This window comes from Lynx rufus, unplaced genomic scaffold (assembly GCF_022079265.1).
Source record: "Lynx rufus isolate CCGP_SWC_20201006 ecotype Redwood Valley unplaced genomic scaffold, mLynRuf1.p SCAF_17, whole genome shotgun sequence".
Taxonomy (NCBI): domain Eukaryota; kingdom Metazoa; phylum Chordata; class Mammalia; order Carnivora; family Felidae; genus Lynx; species Lynx rufus.
The window spans coordinates 15940903-15960716 of NW_025814831.1; the positions used below are offsets into that span (position 1 = coordinate 15940903).

Below are 19814 nucleotides of genomic sequence, written 5' to 3' on the forward strand. Positions count from 1 at the left end.
TCTTCTTACAAAGACACCTCTTCTTACAAAATCATATTGGATCAGGGTCCACCCTATGCACCTCATTTAAACTTAACTACCTGTTTGAAGACTTTCTCTCCAAACACAGTTACATCCTGAGGTACTGGGAGATAGGGCTTCAACATGGAGTAGGGGGTAGCATAACTCAGCCCGTAAAGTCCATGTCATTTCACTCCAGCCACACTAGCATCCAATTGTTTCTCCGATGTGCCAAGCCTTACTCCCAGGTTTTTTGCTCTTCTCTTTATCTGAACATCCTTCACCCTTGCTCATTCCTTTGCTCATTCTATCTTCATGACATATGGCATAACCCTTAAAATCATAGGCTCTGGAGCGAGACTGTCTGTATGTGACTTTAAGTGAGGAACTCCATCTCTCTCTATTTCTATTTTCCCATCATGAGATGGAAATAATAATGGTACTTTCTTCATATAACTGAGATAAGCATAAATTAGATCCTATATCCAAAGCACTTAGAGCAGTGTCTGGCACATAAGAGATGCTTGAAATATATTAGCCATTGGAGTTGTGACCGTGGTTGTCTAATACAGTTAAACCTTGGTTTGTGAGCATAATTCATTGCAGAAACATGCTTATAATCCAAATAATTTGTATATCAAAGTGAATTTCCCCATGAGAAATAATGGAAACTCAGATGATGCATTCCACAATTAATCTGGCCCCCTTATTTCTTCTTCATTCTTTAATATTGTATAAATTGTCAATGTAAATTTCTTATAAAATCTTGCAATTTCAGCCACTTGGATACCTCGTTCATAATTCTTGATGATTTCCTTCTTAACTTCCACTGTAATCATCTCTTTACCACCTTTGTTTTCAACCTGTTTCTGCATGGGGACCATTGTATACACTTGCATGGATGTTGACTACAGTACAGTATTAATAAACTCTTGTCATATACTGTATTTCATGTACCTGGAAATAAGGCATCATAGGGCAGGGTCTATATCTGCAGGCAGCCTGAACTAGAATGAAGCAAAGCATTCCTGAGCTTATTCTTATATTGAAAAGCAAAGGACTGTCCATAGATGCTTTGATGACGTGACCAAAAATACACTAGTGCCAGTTGGGGGTACCTTCCAGACTTCTGAAAAATCACTGATTTCTGCCAAACACTGCAGCCTGAGACTGAGCATCCGAGCATGGGAGATGATCACCCACAATCCCACAGCACAAGAGACAGAGAGAGAGAGAGAAGGAGAAGAACCATTGGCTCAGTTGTGATCATGTGATGTTCAGTGTCACATACTACTCATATTGCAAGACATCACTCATTTATCAAAATAAAACTTGGCGCACCTGGGTGGCTCAGTTGGTTGTCCGACTTCGGCTCAGGTCATGATCTCACAATTCATGAGTTCAAGCCCCGCATCGGGCTCTATGCTGACAGCTCAGACCCTGGAGCCTGCTTCGAATTCTGTGTGTCCCTCTCTCTCTGCCCCTCCCCCACTCACACTCTGTGTGTGTCTCTCTCTCAAAAATGAATAAATGTCAAAAAAAATGATCAAGATAAAATTTATTAGAAGCATTTGTTCATCTTTTTTTTTTTTTTCAACGTTTATTTATTTTTGGGACAGAGAGAGACAGAGCATGAACGGGGGAGGGGCAGAGAGAGAGGGAGACACAGAATCGGAAACAGGCTCCAGGCTCTGAGCCATCAGCCCAGAGCCTGACGCGGGGCTCGAACTCACGGACCGCGAGATCGTGACCTGGCTGAAGTCGGACGCTTAACCGACTGCGCCACCCAGGCGCCCCAGCATTTGTTCATCTTGCACAACACTTGCAGAACAAGTTACTCGCAATCCTAGGTGTTACTGTATTCTATTTGATGAACAGATATTGTGCCCGGAGCATCCCTGAGGACTGGCTGCTGGAGGGTCACTGAGATGATTGGATGCAGACAGAAACAGCATAAATAGCAACAGCCAGTATATAGAGAGCTGTCTCAGTTGACTTTGGCTGCTATCACAAAACCTCCATAGACCAGGTGGCTTACACAGCAAACATTTCTTTCTCATAGTTCTAGAGGCTGGGAAGTCCAAGATCAAGATACTGCAGATTCAGTGTCTGATGAGAGCCCCTTCCCTGGTTTGCAGACAGCTACTCTCTTGATGTGTCCTCTTATGGCTGAAAGAGAAAGAGAGAATCTCTCTGAAGGTCAATTTTATAAGGGCGTTAATCTTGCTCATGAGGGCTCCATTCTTATGATCTAATCACCTCCAAAAGGCCCCACCTCCTAACACCATCATATTGGGGATCAGGGATTCGATTTCAACATATGAATTTGTTGTGGGGCGGGGGGAGTGGAGGTGGGGACACAAACATTCAGTCCATAGTAAAAGTAGAGGTCAGATGTCACTTTATCATGGAGGTCTTCCCTAACCACTGCTAAAATCAACGTCTGTGTCTCTCTGTCTCTCTGTCTCTCTTTCCCTCCCTCCCTCCCCCATTGGGATACATGACATTCATTACCCCTGATATATTGTAAGATTGTTTATGATCTGCCTTTATTATCAACCTCCAACCTGACTTATAAGCTCCACAAGAGCCAGAACTTTGCTCTGGTCATGACTTTACCTCCAGAGCCTAGAATGGGACTGGCAATGCCAGGTCTCAACACACATTTGTTGACCAAAGGAATGGGTGTACTGTTCTGGGCCCCAGGCTCCCATCATCCTGTTCTTAGAGAAAAATCAGCAATGAACTTAAAAAACGAAGAGTATCAAAAGGTCACTTTTCAAACAAAAACGGTGACATATGGTAGTGGGGTTACATGTGGCCATAAATTTGGGGCAATGAAAACAGCCATCTCCGGATGTGCCATATGGGTGCAAGGCCACTTCGGCAACATCCCCAGAGTGTGCTGCTGGAACCAGCAGCAGGTGGCAGGGCTGGGTGGTGACCTGGCCCCGTGATGATGCACAGACTTAGCAGATGGCGATAGCAGTGCCGTGCGAGGGCAGAGCCGTGAGTCAGACAGCCTCAGTAGCCGATACTGTTGTTTTCAGCTGGCATATTGCGGTGGCACTGACACCTCCTGTAGATGGTGGCAGCGGCACCCCGGGGTGACAGGTGCAACCGTAGATGGCAGAACCTGAGCTTTACGGGGTGCAGACCCTGTGGTAGCAGAACCAGCGGAAAAGCCACCGTAGCAGCAGCCTCGGAATTGGCCGGCAGCACAGAACCCCCGCCGGGGCTCCAGAGAAGACCAGGTTAGCGACACGTGGTACCCAAGAACGGTGTGGCCACCGGCCCTTAGAGACACTCAGAAGACCCACAGGAAGACCAGGAGGGTGTCTCAGTGAGAGCTGAAGCCCCCATAATTGTGGAGGGGGCAGAGCCAGAGAAATACTGTCTGGTTTGGTGAAGGGGACAAACCGAGAAAACTTGGATTAAACATTATGCTGGGCATCATTTGTGGCCCTTAACCACACTCCCGACTTGGGATGCTGTCCCCAGCCAAGCAGAAAAATTCTGTTTAGGTGCTGCTGACAAGAAGCGCTGACCAAGGTCAGAAGGGAGGAAGAAAGCAGAGACCGTTCTTCTTCTGCTCGGTTATCAGCTGTTAACCAGCGAGTGCAGAAACCACGGGCCCCTGCTGTGGCCGTGGCGTGTTTGCTTCTGCATTTTCTGGGCTCTGGATCACATCGCCCTTCCCTGCTTCCTACTCCCCCAGCCCTTCCAATAATTCTGTGACCTAAATCCCGTGTTAAATTCCTCTTGGCCTAAAGACCTAGAGCAGTTTCCAGTTGGTCCAACTTTGGCTCCCGTCGCGATCTCGTGGTCCGTGAGTTCGAGCCCCGTGTCGGGCTCCGTGCTGACAGCTCAGAGCCTGGAGCCTCCTTCAGATTCTGTGTCTCTCTCTCTCTGCCCCTCCCCCGCTCATACTGTGTCTCTCTCAAAAGTAAATAAACATTAAAAAAAAAAAAGCGTAGTTTCTGTCTTCGGACTGATAACCCTGACTGATACCAACATGTACCTTGTGTTTGTCTGATGGTTTATGGTTTAAAAATAAATCTAATTCTGCAACAGTTCTGTAAGGTGGAAAAGAGGAATTTTAGTGGCCATTTTTTATACGGGGATAGAAAAAGAGAGTAGCAGGAGCCTCCCTGCTCGCTCTTTTCTTCTCAACAGCTGAGTGAGTAATTTTGGCCAATTTGCTTCCTCTTTCTATGCCTCAGTTCCTTCACCTATAACATGGAGGCTTGAGACCACAATCATTAGCCTTCAAACAGTTTCTCCTGCAACTCTAAGAAATATATTTTACATCACTGCCCAGTACTTACATCTGCATGCATGTAAAAAAACTAAGACTAGAGTTTCAAGGTGTCTGTGTGGCTCAGTCAGTTGAGCATCAGGCTCTTGATTTCAGCTCAGGTCATGATCCCAGAAGTGTGGGATCGAGCTCCATGTTGGGCTCCACGCTGAGAGCGGAGCCTGCTTAAGATTCTCTCTCTCTCCCTCCGCCCCTCTCCCCTACTCACATTCTCTCTCTCTGAAAAAAAGACTAGTTTCATGAAATAAGACCCCTGAGAAGCACAATGTACTCTGATGTCATTCTATTTTTCTGTTAATTCTTTTGAATGCTCTTGGCAGTTATTATGGACTGAATGTGTTCCCCCCAAATTCATATGTTGAAATCCTAACCCCCAGTGTGATGGTATTTGGAGGTGGGGTTTGGGGGTGGTGATTCTATCACATGCGTGGAGCTCTCATGAACAGGGTGAGTGCTTTTATAAAAAGATCCCCGTGAGTTCTCTCACTGCCTTTGCACTGTGTGAGGACACAACAGGAAGTGAGCAGTCTGCAACCCCATAGAAGAGCCTCACCAGAACCCCACTGTGTAGGCACCCTGATTTCAGACTTCCGGCCACCAGAAATAAATGTCTGTTGTTTAAGCCACCCAGGATTGGCTAATTTGTTCTAGCAGCCCCAACAGACTTCAGCAGTGACCTACTACTACCTTGATTTCACAATCCAAGTACTTGGGCAAGTAACACCAGTTTCCTGAGTCTTTGTTTCCCACCTGAAAAGTAGGGAAATAACACCTCCTTTATAGGGTTATTGGTAGAATTAAGCAAGGACTGATTCTAGCTCAGGGTGTAGCCCAAGGTTGATGCTGGCTTTTATCCTTGGAACCCGATCAGCAGAACTAATCATACCTGGTACAATGATTACATTAAAAGCGAAGAACAGGCCATGAACACAGTCCAGGGGAGAAAAAAACCTGAGCTGTTTATAACACAAGAATACAAGCTCTGCCAAGTGGTTCAAAACCTCCCCTTCAGTTGCCAGGAATTCAACGTAGAAACACTCACCATGGCTTTATACATGCTCAGGGGTCTGCAGGCAAAGAGAAACAGCTCATGCTGGAAAAGGATGTAATACCATCAAGCAGCATGCCAGCATAAGTGTAAGTGAGAGAGTAGCCTCATTCTGTGCCTTATCCCACTGGGGTACTTTAACAGTCAAAATGTCTTCACAAGTTTCATGTTGCCAAATACCCACCTCCCGTCTTAAGGCAATGCTATTTCCATAGTTTTGCTCTCCAAGAGGCAATGAGCAAATTGAATTTTTATAAACCAGCTATCATGCCCCCACTGGCTTAAATTATAACTTGCAGAGGTTTTGTTTTTAATTCCTGATTCATTTTCAACCCTAACACTTAAATGAAAGTCTCCCTGCCATCTGCAGCCTGCCTGCACCAGAGGTCTCAGTTGAGAAAAATAGAAGGCATACCGGCCATTTACACAGAAAGGGAATTTATTAAAAGATATGAGATTGCCTACAGAAATTCCTGGAGGGCTAGAGTCAGGCTAAGAGTCAATGAACATGGGAGCCCAGGCTGCAGGGCAGCTCAGACAAGGTCATGTTCCCTATCGCTAGATGCAGATACTATGACTGCCACCTCTTACCCCCGGGGCTGGATGCCAGGCTCTCCCTCCTCCTCTCCCCAGCTTATTGAAAGCTGGATTCCTTCACTGCCCTATCATCTGAGAATTGCATTCTGGGGAACAGCCGTTTCCTCACTGCTTTCTTCCGAATCAAAGTGTCACACGGGTGCATCTGATTGGAGAAGACAAGGTCATGTGTCTGTCTGTACCCTAGATGCCAAAGGAAGGCCAGCTTCTACCTTGGTTAGTGGGGGGGGGGGAGGATTTATATTTTGGGACATTCTCCCCCAAATGCTGGGGGACCATCATTTACTGCACACTATCTTTACACCATCCCTGTCAGTGTAAGCAAAGATTTTTGAAGTAGAATTATTTAGAGACTCAATAAGCTTCAACAATGAAACCAGTTTTGTGCTGTGTGGAAGTTTACGTGCATAGTGATTCCGTATTCAGAACCTACCTTTGAAGGATTTTATAATTTAGTTGAAAAAACAGACAACCAGATTATAACCCAGGTTGGTAAATCATGGCAGAGTAGACCTTTAACCATTCAGGAGGACCATATCTGGAGACTTTGGGGTGTCTAAATTTGCAAATATGGATAATATGTTTGCTGAGAATCCTGTTTGAACATGTTTCCTGTGCGTATCCTCACTGCCTTTTCAATTTTCATTTATACTCTCTCTTAATTTAGTGCCATTTTAAAACAAAGCAACAGTTTGTCTCGTTTGCTAAAAATATATGCAACAATGGTCAGAGATCCACAAAGAAAGTTGAGATGAGAGTGCTTTATGGCCAGCTAGTGTTCTCAGTAGTAGCATCACTTAGGACAGAGACGTCGCTTAGGATTAAGTGTCACTTAAGCAAAATTGTGCCTAAAGAATTAGTGGAAGAAGGTCAGTGAAGGTTCATCAGAGAAAGCGAAAATCCAAAACTCCTTTGATACGTAACACATGGTCTGATCCGGCTCTTACTCTCCGGGCTCATCTCTGTTATTCTCCCCTTCACTCACTGGACGTCGGCCCCCTGGCCGCCTCTCTGTTCGTCCAATGTAACAGGTTTTCTTGCCTCGGGGCCTTAGCACTCGCTCTTCCCTCTACGTGGGATGATCTTCTTCCCTGATCTTTGCACGCTAGTTCCTTCTCTCATTCAGGTCTCAGAAAAAACAGCACTTTCTCCAAGAAAGCCTTCTCTAAACACAAGGGTAAATAGCCACCCTGCCCCCAGCTCTCCAGCACACGTTGTTTTATGTCTTTAAGCATGCTTACTGTTATCAGCCGTTACCTCACTCACTTGTTTCCAATTAATTGTTGGGTCTCTTCTTCTGAAACATCGGATCCATGAGCAGGAATCCTGTCTGACGAGCTCACTCCCCCCAGGAGAGTATGTGACACACATTAGGGACTCAGTAATTATGGGCTAAATGAATGGTAAATCATTTAAGGGTAAATAAGGTAAATCTTTAAGGGTAAATAAGAGTTTGTAAAGAAGAAAGATATGGGCAGGCATTCTAGTCTGGGAGAACACAAAAGCGTACGTAATTGGCACTGAGGAATAAAACAGCTTTAGACTGTGTGGAACAGGCCGACTGTAGGCAGGCACAGGTGCGGAAAGCCTAGTGTACCACATGCTCCATCGGGGAACTTATTCCTGCGGGGAGTGAGGGGCAATGGAAAGATTCCAACCAAAGGTGAAAATGTACTGAGATGGGAGCATGACGTGTGCACGCGAACTTGCGGAGATGAAGACAAGCGAAGGAGAGACACTTACCACCAGGCTAAAGACCTTGTGTTGGGTCTGCCACAGAAATTTTAAGAAAGCCAGGTTGTTATTGGGTTTGGCAAACACCATGTCAGATGGGGTGGATGAATCAGGGCAGGGAGAAACTAGAATCAAGAAGAATGCTTACGAGCTTTATGGATCTCAGGCAACATGTCACTAGGGTCTAAACAAAGATGGTAACATTAACAATGACTAATAAGGAGCCAAGAGACATTTTACAGAATCAATAGAACTTGGCTATTGGGGTCAAAGAAAATGGTTGGGTTCCAGTGAAAGCCCTCTTTTAGACTGCAGACTGCAGACTCCTGGTTGTATCCTCATAGGGCAAGAAGAAAGCTACAGAGCTCTGTGGGGTCCGTTTTTTAAGGGCACTAATCTGATTCATGAGGGCCCCATTCTCATGACTCATTACCTCCCAAATATCCCATGTCCTAATACTACCACACTGGGATTCAACATATGAATTTGGAAGGAACACAAGCATCCGGTCCGTCACAGTGGCCTTGGCCGTCCCTTTCCTCCCCTGTCCCCTACCTGTCCTTCGAGGTTGATTCTCCAGCCATCTCGTCATTTCTGGGCTCTGTCTCACGTCTTCTGACTCACTCTCCACCCCACTCGAGTTAGCCAAACTTGATTTCTGTGGTTCACAACCAGGAATCCTGACCGGCTCAGCACCTAATAAACCGAAGAGACTTACAAAAGGAGATCCAAAACAAAAACAAACAAAACTTGAAGATTTTAAAGCAGTGAAAATAAACATTCTTCTGCGTATACAGTAGTTTCAACTACACTTTTTTTTTAAATGTTTATTTATTTATCTTGAGAGAGAGAGAGAGAGAGCATGAGTGGGGAGGGGCAGAGAGAGAGGGAGAGAGAATCCCAAGCACACTGTCAGCATAGAGCCCGGCTCGGTACTCAGTCCCATGAACCATGAGATCATGACCTGAGAGGAGATTTAAGAGTCGGACGCTTACCCGAATGTAACTACAGTTTAAATGGCTCTCAAGCAGAAACCGCTGCATTCAGAACGAATGTTAACAAAAAGCAGCCGAAATAATCGCAAGATGCCAGCCGCTTCTGCTCCAACACCCCCGATATGGTTGTGTTTGAAACCAGAGCAACAATCTCCAAGTCTTGTGTAAAATGGATACCCATATATGCCCCGAAAACAGCTGAGGTTTCGTTCAAAAGTCATCAGAGGCCCTCAGAGATAGAAGCGGGGCTGTTATATAGCAGTTCAGAAGAGACAGATTGCTACAGAACACAGAAGTAAAGTATTTTTTTTTAAAGAAGTGCTTAATTGGTACAGCATGTGATAGGACACGTCCTCCCAGATTTAATGAAGTTTAGATCGTATGACTCAAATTGTGAGGTCATTTGCAAATCAAGTTACTAGATGGCTTTTTTTTTTTTTTTTTAATGACTCATGTTACCAGGAACTGCTAGGGCACAAGTGATTGCCTGTCTTATCCCTGAAGGGTGTTCCGCTTGTCAGGAAGCAAAACTGCTGGAAAACCCATCACACGTTCTATATAAAATATGGCTTTGTGATGACCGCCTCTAGCAGTGGGGGTAAAGGAGAAACTTAGAGGACATGATTTTTTTTTTTTAACATTTATTTATTTTTGAGACAGAGAGAGACAGAGCATGAACAGGGGAGGGGCAGAGAGAGAGGGAGACACAGAATCTGAAACAGGCTCCAGGCTCTGAGCCGTCAGCCCAGAGCCCGACGCGGGGCTCGAACTCATGGACCTCGAGATCGTGACCTGAGCCGAAGTCGGCTGCTTAACCGACTGAGCCACCCAGGCGCCCCAAGGACATGATAAAAAAATAAAAATCCGGTGGAGGTGGAGGTGGAGGAGGGTCGTAACCCTAGAATCTGACCACTTCTCATTTGCCCAGCTTCCGTCTGGGCTTCTGCAGTGTTCTTACACAAGAACTTATGTTCTTATTTTCACTCTTTAGGGTCTATTCTTATCACAGCAGCCAGGGTTCCTTTTAAAACCTAAATCCAGATTATATTCCTAATCAGAATTTAGCGGTGATGCCCCACCTCACTCAGAAAAGCCCTTGCAGGGGCTTACGAGACCCTAATGATCTCTCAGAACACCCCTCCACACACGTATGCACGGGTGCACACATGGATGCACACACACACACACACACACACACACACACACCCCTCTGACCTTACCTTTGCTGCTCTCCCCCTCATACCCTGCAGCCATACTGGTCTGTTTGCAGCTCTCGAACAATACCAAACATGTTTCTGTCCTAAGGCCTTGGCTTGAGCTGTTCCGTCTGCCTGGAACACTCTTCCCTAAGATACCCACTTAGCTTATTCCCTCAACTTTCCTTATGTCTGTGCTCAAATGTCACCTCCACAAGTCTTACCCCATCCTCTCTCTAAAATTGCAACTCGCTGCTTTCCCTCCACCCTCCTGGTCCCCCTGCTCTTGTTCTATTTTTCCCTAGCGTGTATCTTCTCCTTTATTTGTTGTTACATTTGCTGACTGTTGTCTGTCTCCCCTGGTAGAGCATGAGCCCCATAATCACAAAGATTTTTTGTGTATTTTTTCTCCTACTCTGTCTCCATAGCCTAGAACAGTACTTAGCATTTAGTAGCCGCTCAATAAATAGTTATTGACTAAATGTCTCAAAGGAGAAATAGAGCCGGGCAGAAAATAGTCTTTCTGAGTTTCTAAAACTCTAAGCCCATGGTCAGGAGAAAGGATAGGGTGTAGACAAAATGCATGGGAGACCCTTGAAAGGGAGAGATTCCTTCCTACTCAGATACTAGAAAATATTTGAGGGGACTGAAGGAAACTGATGAAAACTGAGTTTGATGAGTTCTGCAGGACCGAGGACAGCCACGTGGACAGGAAGGAGGGAGGTCTCAGTGGCAACCTGTGTGTCTAGATGTTCCCTCCTCAAACCCGGTAGCCTGTAACCAACCCCTACCCCCCACCTCCAACCCACACCTTCACACAACCCTGAGAAAGCATGGTGATCCCTAAAGACTGATGGGATTTTCACACTATCTCATTGGGATAAAGATAGAAATCATAACCGAGTTGAGTTACGTAAAAATAAAATTCTGTTTCCTTCATGCCAATGTTCCAACCTGCCTCATTTTATATCATGTCAAAACGATCACTAATATTTGAAGGAATGGAATGAATTTCAAAGACATTTAGGTCATGTGCCAGGCAGAGCCCAACTTTGTCCCCAGGAGTCTGGGACAGGCATTGTGTGTCCTCTGCTGACCTTGGGTGCACTTCTGCAGGAAAATTAGACGCATTAGGTGCTGCACACAGCTGAGTGATTGCCATGGCAACCAAAGGCCCATCACCTGAGCTTTAGTCAAACTGCTTTATCAGGAGGGAATTGCAGACCAGCTCAGAAAATGGAAGATGGAAAATTCATATTCTCTCTCATTTTCTCTTCTTTTCTCACGTTTTGGTACTGGAGTTCTAAAAGTGGCCCATCCCGTCTCTTCCTAAAATTATTCTGAATGCCTTTTTATTTCCATCTCTGAGTTGTTGTCTGATTCATGGATCCTTGCACTTGATGAGGTGAGGGATTGGGATAGAATTAGCACACAGCATTTCCCTCAGGGGTCTCCCTGCCATGTCGCACGTGGGCAAGGCTGGCAGAATGACGATGTGTCCCTGAAGAGGCCACTCGGGAGCAAGCATATCTCTGGTCTGTTGAAGGGGATCCACGACCCTGTCATTCTGTTGTCTGGAGGCGACCATAACCAAGATAGAAAAGTTGTCATGTCAGGCTGTTTCTGGACGTGGAGCTGTGTTAATGAATAAGTGATGGCTTGCCCAGATCCTCGTGGGTTTTATTTCTCTCTGATCTATCACTTAAAGTAGGAGACAGTAAACATGAAATCACGGGGAATACAGTTCAGGTGATGGGTCCCTAGGTTACTATGGTGATTACTCTGCTATGAATCAATGTCCTTTCTAAAAACAGTTCTAACGCCTTAATAAGCCTAAGCATCAACCACAGAACATGTCTACGATGTTTATGCCTGGGACCCTTCCCCACAATCTGATTTAGTAGGGATGGATAGACAGCCTAGCAATTTGTGTTTTTAAAAAGGACACCCTTCCCAGGGCACCTGGGTGGCTCAGGCGGTTGAGCATCCGACTTCAGCTCAGGTCATGATCTCATGGTTTTGATTTCGAGTCCCACATCGGGCTTGCTGCTGTTAGCACAGAGCCTGCTTCGGATCCTCTGTACCCCCCCTCTCTGCCCCTCCCCTGCTCACACTGTTACTCTCAAAACTGAACAAACATTAAAAATAAAGCCAAAAAAAAACAAAACCCTTCCCAAGGAGATTCTCATTCAGATGGTCTTCACACAACATTGTAAGAAACACAGCACACTCAAAAGCCTTCCCCATGAGTAAGATTAAGCTGTATTAGTACAGGTTTGGCAACATGCTAATGAGTCTCAGATGACTTTGGGGTAGGACAACATGGCTACAGTAGCGTCAGCTACTTAAGTATGTGTTCTTGAGCCACTTCCAAGCCCTCGATTTTCTTATCCATATTTCCTTTATAGAGGGGATATCTGGTATCTGCTTATGAGTGAGCACCTGATACAAAATGACTAACCCCTGAATGTCAAACATATGCACAGACAGGCAAAGAAAAGTTAATTCCAGATTGGTTCATATGAAAATAGATATTACTATTTCAAAAACCTTATAATAATGATTTGGGCGAGAAGATTCCTATTCTCATATAGAAGGAAAGCCCAATCTCCTAGCTTGATGTTAAGATTGCATTAAAAAATGGATTTTATATTTTCAAGTCTCCGTAGCTGTTGAGATAAGGAGTCATATAAGTTTTATGGAAACTTTTGTTACTTTGCCTTAAGGGTATATACACACACATTTTGGTGTGAAAGACATAAAATCATTACATATATGGTTATACTGGGCTGCAGAACAGTGGATGGAATTGAATTAATTGTTAGAATTTAATCAAACCTTTTGCTAATTATCCCTTGGAAAAGAGAAAACTTGTGGGTCAGTTATACCATGTGAGCAAAATTATGGGTTTCAAAAGGCAAAAAAAGGAAAAAGAAAAAATTGGATCATGGAATTTTAGTTTGGAAAAGCCCTTAGAGATGCTGCATTCCTATTATTTACACTCACAGATTTTGATCGTGACACCTGGGCAAAATTCGCAGCACACCTGGGTTGTAGCATTGCATTAGAGCTTTATCATGCTGATGATAACTTCAAATAGGTTCGCTTGAATTCAAGTGTCTTTGTCATTTAGGTTTTAGTTGTTTGTTGTTTCTTCATTTTTCATTATTTGGATTTGACTTCTACAAGTATATTTCAAATTCTGTTTTGCTTTTTTTGTTTTGCTTGTTTTGTTTTGCTTTTGAGAATGGGGTCAGATGGAGGGAGTTGTTTGAAATAATGGAAAAACAAGCCGATACCAAGACTTTAGCAAAAAAAAAAAAAAAAACCAAAAAACCACAATAATAATAAGGGATAATAAGGCTGTCTTAGCTCTACTGTTGTAACAAAATACCATGCACTAGGTGGCTTAAAGAACAGACGTTTATTTACAGTTCTTGAGGTTGGGAAGTCCTAATTTAAGGTGCCAGCAGATTCCATTACTGGTGAGGTCCCTCCTCCTGGCTCACAGAAGTATGCCTTATCACTGTGTGCTCACATGGTTGAGAGAGAGAGTGGTGGTCTTTTGCTCTTCTCAACCTCATGACCCCATCGAAACCTAATCTCACCTCCCAGAGGCCCCACCTCCCAATACCATCATACTGGGTGGTTAGGGCTTCCACATATGAATTTGGTGGGGAGCACATTCGGTCCATAACAATGGCCTTGCACAGAAAGCATTCAACATGGCTCAGAACACCTGGTCCCTCTGGCTGTGGTGGTGTTGAGCCAGGACTTCAACATCCTGAGCAGTGTCCTCATCTGAGACATGAAGGGGAGGGACCAAACACTTTGCACAAGCTCTTCTGACTCCCAAATGCTATGACTTCATGAGCAACTAGTGCCTGGCTCCTGGTAATCACTCCAGAAACATGTCTGAATGAGTGATTACTTGGATCAGGTGCCCATAAAGAGAAAGAAATCCCCTCACCTCTACAAGCTTCCAGAGCCTGGATCAACAGTCACACTTTTATTTTTATTTATTTTTAAAAAATTTTTTTTCAACGTTTATTTATTTTTGGGACAGAGAGAGACAGAGCATGAACGGGTGAGGGGCAGAGAGAGAGGGAGACACAGAACCGGAAACAGGCTCCAGGCTCCGAGCCATCAGCCCAGAGCCTGACGCGGGGCTCGAACTCACGGACCGTGAGATCGTGACCTGGCTGAAGTCGGACGCTTAACCGACTGCGCCACCCAGGCGCCCCCAACAGTCACACTTTTAAAGGCAAAAGACATTACCCAGCTGCGGAGCACATTGTTAAGGTTTATGTGCCAGGTTGTCTTAGAGGAAGATGTTTCAACTTTCTCCTTTTAGCAATTCTCTTTACATAAACTCAAAAGGCAACACATTTTCTGGAATATATGATAAAGTTTATGGTTTCTTTTTTCTAGGCTTTTCCACAAAGCCTAATGTAACCCTGGCTAAGGAATCATCTTAGGTTCGTAGATTTCAGGGGCATCTGCTCTGGACCCCATGTTGATTTCATCTGCCTTTTGGAGTCTCCTACAAACTCTGACATTTCCCATTTAACTCTCAGCCCAATTCCTAGTTATTTTAGGTCAACATCCTATGCTTTGGTTAACTCAGCTTGAAGCAAAGCTATCTCAACTTCAGATGAGATTTTCCACACATTTTGAGGATTTAGCCATAGGACATATGCCTATACTTCATATTTGAGTTATACTGAAGAAGGGATACAGTACAATACAGCGCCTAGCATAGTAAGGGTTTGTTGAATAAATAACTGCCATCTAAATATTCAAACCAAGACAAACCTTTCCCCGCTGTCCACTAATGTCCCTTCACCTGCCAGCCATTCCTGCCCCAGTTCACCACAAAGGCATGGGCCACTATTCACACAGATTCTGCCACATACATAATAGCCCTAATTCCTCCCAGCAGGCTTCTGTTACTGCCATGTGGACTTAACTGTAAACATGGCCCCTGGCTGCCTGTGTATTTTTCCTCTGAGTCAGAGCCCTTTATCAAGAACACAAAAAAGAGGGTGAGGAGGAGGTTCATTTTTCCAGGCCCTGTGGGGTGTGCAGCCGGTGACTTTCCAATTTGCAGAAGGGAACTTCAGTCTCTCTTTTATTAGTACACTTCCCCGTCATGACCTGCTGTGCCCAGAGCAGCATTCTACCCTCCATAACCTATCAAGATATTTGCTCCGAAGATTACCCGAAAATCCCCTTCCAGAGAAGGCTGGCCCCAGCAAAGTGATGGGAAATGACAGACTTCATTCGGAGAATTAGACCATTATACCCCATCTGCATCATCCTCTGTGGTGGGATGACTAGTGTCTTCCAAATATTCACGCCCACCCAGAACCTCAGAATACTGCCTATGTAGAAAAGGGTCTTTTGCAGATGTAATTGGTTAAGACAAGGTCATGGTGTATTAAAGTGGGTCCTAAATCCAATTACTGATGTCCTTATAAGAAGAGGAGAGGACACGTACAGACCTGAAGGGAAGGAAACCACGTGACAGTAAAGGTGGAGTCTGAAGTGACACAACTACCAGCCAAGGAATGCCAAGGATTGCCTGCCTTTGAGGAAGACTTCAGAGGCAGCAGAGCCTTGCTGACAGCTTGATTTTGGATGTCTTCCTGCCCTGTGGGATCCCCCAAATGAAAGCATATTAAGATAAGACAACATGGTTCTAGATTTTGTGCCATGCCATTGTAGGTCAACAAAGGCTTGGACCTTTATGGGGGTTGGTGTGGATCAAGAGAAGGACGGAAAAGATGGCACACACTGGCTAACTGAGCTAGATGTTACCACGTTAAGACTGAAGGGTTTCAAATTACACAGGCAAAGTCTGGAAAACATTAGAGACTTAAATTGAGGATGCCTCTAACTATTAAGAATAACTACTAAAAAGACACAGATAGAACTTGTAAAACTCCCAAATCAGTAGAAAGAAGCTAAAGGGAATGTTCTCTGACTCTCCTCCGGGACACCTCAACTCCTCTCTGCCTTTCAGTTCTAGTGCCCTCACCATGTGAGAAAGCCAGACCAGTCCTGCCTGGCCAAGGAATTGGCTACTCTGCTCCCAATTGCAAGGAGGGGAGAGGCCGAGGGGATGGGAGGGGAGGGGATGGGGATATGTTGTTTAAACCTGTCTGCAGATAGGGAGCAGATATGTCCAAGAGAGATCATGGGTCCTGCTGGAACCATAAAAATACGTCTATTCATGTAGTTGATCGATGCAGCTTACATGAGGCCCCATGAGTATAAAGATTGTTTCTGTATTTTATTTTATTTTTTTTTTATTTTTTTAACGTTTATTTATTTTTGAGACAGAGAGAGACAGAGCATGAACGGGGGAGGGTCAGAGAGAGGGAGACACAGAATCTGAAACAGGCTACAGGCTCTGAGCTGTCAGCACAGAGCCCGACGCGGGGCTCGAATTCACAGACCGCGAGATCATGACCTGAGCCGAAGTCGGCCGCTTAACTGACTGAGCCACCCAGGCGCCCCTGTTTCTGTATTTTAAAGCAAATAGAAGATATTGATTTCCCAAATGGTATCTACATAGCAACTTTTAGGATCTTCAGATTAATTTGCAATTAAAAAAAAGAATATGATCCCCCCACCATATATACACCTACACACACACACACACACACACACACACCAAGAAAACACTCCGCAGAACCCCAAAGGTGTAATGTGTGTGGCACCATGTGGGCAGAAATGGATGTGTGAACAAAGCCAGCACAGAAAGTGTCTCGAAACACTTATTCATCCTCCCACCCCCTTCCAAACACATTGTGTTGAGTTTACAGCTTTGAAAATGTAATTAACACTTTTATTCATGGGAGAGTAGGCCCTAAGAATTTTAACAGGATGTACTAGAAACAGATTCAGATCTCAATGAGCAATGGTTGACCTGAAGGATAAACCAAGTATAGCCACCATTTTCTGGGCTCCTAGGAACCTGGATACCATCATGGGCTTAGGTCAACCTTTCTTTGAATCCTGCTGTCATTGTTGTCATATCCCTGTATCACATTTGAAAATTAAACTCCACCGAGTACAGCTCCAAGCATACCATGATGAAAGCCCAGAAAAACTATTTGAATAAATGGGATCTAAAGCTTTCTGTCTCTTTGCTGTGATAACTTCACCAGCCACACTCACGGTTTGGGGATCGGCAAGAGCAATGCCCTTGCCAAAGTGGCTGCTTTTATGGTATGAGCTTAGGGATGCCATGGAGTTCCTCTTGCCCCCAGATATCTCTCGGGTAATTCTGCCATAATGCCTGAAATCCCATGTAAAATTACACGTATTTTACTTAGGAGGGAGAAACATATAAACCTCCAACATTAAAGAGAAATCTGACATCATCTTGAGGGAAGACAGAACTGGCAAGTATTGGTGAAGGGACACAAAGGTCTAGAATAGGAGATACTGCCGGGCAGGGCAGGGCAGGACCCCAAGACCTGACTGCTGGGAAAGGAGGCAAGGTGAGCCAGAGCGGGAGGGGAGGCACTAAACAAGGCAAACTTCATCCACTTAATTCTTCTCCCTAGAGCTGAGAAAATAGAAGGATGGTGTGGGTACTGCTGAGGAAACCACAGGCTAAATTATAGACCTTCATCCTGGAACAACTACTTTGTGTGAAGATGTGAGGGATATATTATTTTTGTATTAAAACAAATACAGATATGCTTTGGAGTTAGTTGCAAGATCCACATAGCTATTTTAAAGACAACAAACCAGAAGGCTCCAGCTTCAAATGCCATGCTCACCATGGACTCTTGGGGTGACCTAGACTAGAACTTTCTCAGCTCTTGTCATCTTGCTTGCCCCTATGTCACTGTGCACCTGGAAAAGCTGCTTGCTGAAAATCTTCAAGGATATGAAACTAAGGAGCTTTGTCCTGGGAAATCAGTATCAAGACCTGAGAATCAGTACAGCCCTGAGAATACATGTTCTTTTCAATGGAAGTCGCTGAGAAATTTTTTTCTGATTGGAAATCCATTATAAAGGGGCATAAAACCAAAATAAGCCCTCTATAAACCTGGCAGGTCAGAATGGAAGGGATGTAATGCCTCCTGTCTCTGTTGCAGCCATTTGGGATTTTTTTCTTGCTTCCTTTCCAACGAATGAACATCTTCCATGCTTATTCGGTGTAACGAAACTAAGACGTGCTCAACGCTGGTTGAGGCGACGACTTCCGGTCACAGGACTCCCTAGCCTGGGAAGTTTAAAATATTCAGCTTTGCCTTTCAGTTAGTGTCTACGCTATTAGCAGGCTGCATGGTTGGGAAAGTGGAAATGTATTGGTATAGTGGGGAGTAGAGGTATTTAAGTCCTCAAACTCTGTCTTATAAATGTGTGGCTATGGCAGGGGTGGGGGTGCATTATATGTCTCTGAACTTTGTGTTTCTCATCTGTAAGATAGAGATCCAAACTGCTGGACTGCTAGCCCCACAGGGTTGCTGAGAGTGTCAGAGAAGATCATGAAAGCACATTGTGACTCATAGAACTCATGGAACTATCAGGACACAGTCTGATGGGAGACCTCTCATTGCGTGTGGACCATTTGTTGCATCACATCTTGATGTTTATCGCGTTCGTGGAGAGCTGCCACCTTGTCTTCTACTTTTGCCACCTTATCTGTTCTTAACTGGCTGAAAGGAGACAGCACACCAAGAGGCTGAGATTCCCAGCTCTGCCTTTTACTATCGAGTGCCCTTGGACACAGTATGTAACACCCCTGAGGTTATCGCCAGGAAAATAGGAATCATGACTGTTAACTTGGGGAGTTGTAAAGATTACAAGCAATGAACACTTAATACATAGTCATTACCTACCATTATGATGTCCTCTCTCCCCACCTCTGTTCACAAGTATTTCATGAGGGTCTCAAAAGGTAATCTGGATCCTTCAGTTTGAAGGCCTCTCTCTAAAGAAAGCTGGGACCCTTCCCATTGGAGCTTTACTGGACACCTCCCATTTGAGTGGTAGTAATAGGTGGATTTTTTTTAAATTTTTTAAATGTTTGTTTATTTTTGAGAGAGAGAGAGAGAGAGTGAGCAGGGGAAGGGCAGAGACAGAGAGGGAGACTCAGAATCCCAAGCAATCTCCAGGCTCCGAGCCATCAGCACAGAACCCAGTGTGGGGCTTGAACCCATGAACCATGAGATCATGACCTGAGCCAAAGTCAGAGGCTTAACTGACAGAGCCACCCAGCCACCCCTACGTGGATTCTTTAATAGCTACAGGTCCATTTGGATTATCTATTCTTGAAGGTGCTTCAATAGTTTGTGTCTTTTTTTTTTTTTTGAGAGAGAGAGAGAGAGAGAGAGAGAGGAAGAGAGAGAGAGCATGCAGGTTGGGGGGGGGGGGAGAGAATCTTAAGCAGGCTCAGTGTGTAGCCAGAGGCGAGGCTTGATCTTATGACTGTGAGATCATGACCTGAGCTGAAATTGGGAATCAGATACTTAACCAACTGAGCCACCCAGATGCCCCAATAGTTTGTGTCTTTTGATGAATTTAAAGGTAAAGGTGCTCTTAGAAACCACCTGGCGTACTGGCTTCGGCAGCACATATTCTAAAATTGGAACGATACAGAGAAGATTAGCATGGCCACTGCGCAAGGATGACACACAAATCTGTGAAGCATTCCATTTAGAAAGAAAGAAAGAAAGAAAGAAAGAAAGAAAGAAAGAAAGAAAGAAAGAAAGAAAAAGAAAGAAAGAAACCACCTGGAAAATTGGTTCTCAAACTTTAGATACATCAGGCTACCCACAGCCTTCCCCTAGACTCTAATTCTAATGTTGTAACAAATATTATAATGGAAAAAACTGTCACCTGGGTAAGTATTACTGTTTTTATTTCCCCCAAATTCATGTTTCATGAAATACAAAATATCA

At 44.5% G+C, this 19814-nt stretch overlaps 1 non-coding gene across 1 annotated transcript; it reads left to right on the forward strand.

The window, feature by feature from the left end:
• The first annotated feature begins 19468 nt into the window (after positions 1-19468).
• On the forward strand, positions 19469-19575 carry LOC124512732 (U6 spliceosomal RNA). Its single transcript, XR_006962242.1, has one exon. It is a non-coding gene; the product is annotated as a U6 spliceosomal RNA (small nuclear RNA).
• The last annotated feature ends 239 nt before the right edge of the window (positions 19576-19814 follow it).